This window comes from Volvox carteri (assembly GCF_000143455.1).
Source record: "Volvox carteri f. nagariensis unplaced genomic scaffold VOLCAscaffold_134, whole genome shotgun sequence".
NCBI classification, from domain to species: Eukaryota; Viridiplantae; Chlorophyta; class Chlorophyceae; order Chlamydomonadales; family Volvocaceae; genus Volvox; species Volvox carteri.
The window spans coordinates 60,461-61,899 of NW_003307677.1; positions in this window are offsets into that span (position 1 = coordinate 60,461).

A 1,439-nucleotide genomic window follows, 5' to 3' on the forward strand; every position below is an offset into this window, starting at 1 on the left:
GTAGCAGCTACATTTGCCTTAGAATATCTTTAAGCTATTAAAGCTTAATCACAGTAACGGTACGGTCCCGTATTTACGAACCATACTCGTTAACTGTACGAACTCACTTTCTGGTACGCTATCACAACCTAGCGTACGACACCAAGACTCCAGGAATGGAGATGGCGGCAGGTGGGCCGCATTTAAGCCACCCAGGTGAAGTGCTTCGGCCAGACACTTAACGTATCACTATACTAGTGTTCAGGGTTCAAGACCTTGCTGTCACCATTCTCGACGTATGTCTTCGAATCCCGACTTCCCTTGTCTCTTCTCACGCCTAACGCTGGGTCGCCAATCGTGGACGAGACCCTCTGCTTCCGCTAAAACAGCTAAGGTAAGAGACGGCTGTTACAGTAGGATGGCATGCATATGGGTTCACAAAACATACTACATGGGTGTGCAAGTCCTGCTGGACATGCTCCAGCGATAACATACATTACAACCGGATGCGAAATAATCTTATCAGTACAGGTTTTATTATTCGTCGCTGCCGTACGCACACATACATACATACATATATATACGTAATACGTATGTATATATATACATATAAATATACATATATATATAATATATATATAACCTTAAAGTCATAACATGTGTAAATCCATATATGTATGTACATGTACATACAGAAAATGCATGTATATGCATAGATCGGCATATAGTTAACAACCAATGAATCGCAAAGTTATCAGGAAACAGCCTGCATGTATCAAATCCCAGGCGACTCATCTTTCATTAATTTTGTGACATGTATTGCTTATGTAGGTGGCTGTATCTGTGCACATACATAATAAGAACTATTACCACTGATTCCGGTGTGTATGCATGCGTGTGTATATGTATATGTACATATCTATGCGGTAGAGATTTCTCCCTAATTATCATATGCATAGGTTCTCTAGGTAATCAATTATCCCCATCAGTAGTCGTTAGCTGGAACATTAGTTAGAACATGCATGGCCGCGCGCAGTCCAGTGCAGAGAGTCTCCCCGGCGGATACACATGTATCCATGTTATTTCTGTATAGCCATTTAGAGAACGTTCCTGTCCTGATATCCTGTCCCGCGATATCGAGCGAGGTCTCCATAGGCCAAAAGGGGGAGTTGTGGGAATCGAACCCACGGNCTCTCGCACCCAAAGCGAGAATCATACCACTAGACCAAACTCCCACATGCCCCAGCGCTGCGCAATATAATATGTCGTCTGGAACAGCAAGTAGGTCTGGATCCAACACACAGAAGGGTTCTCCCTTAACTGGTTCTGGTGGCTGTGGATTGGCTGACCCGATGGTGCTGAACGGCGTGGTTTGGACGATTTTGGCGAGAATTGCACCTCTGCCTCGGGCCTTACGTATACACAGCAGGAAGAGCAAACAGCCAAGCCTAACGGTGGCC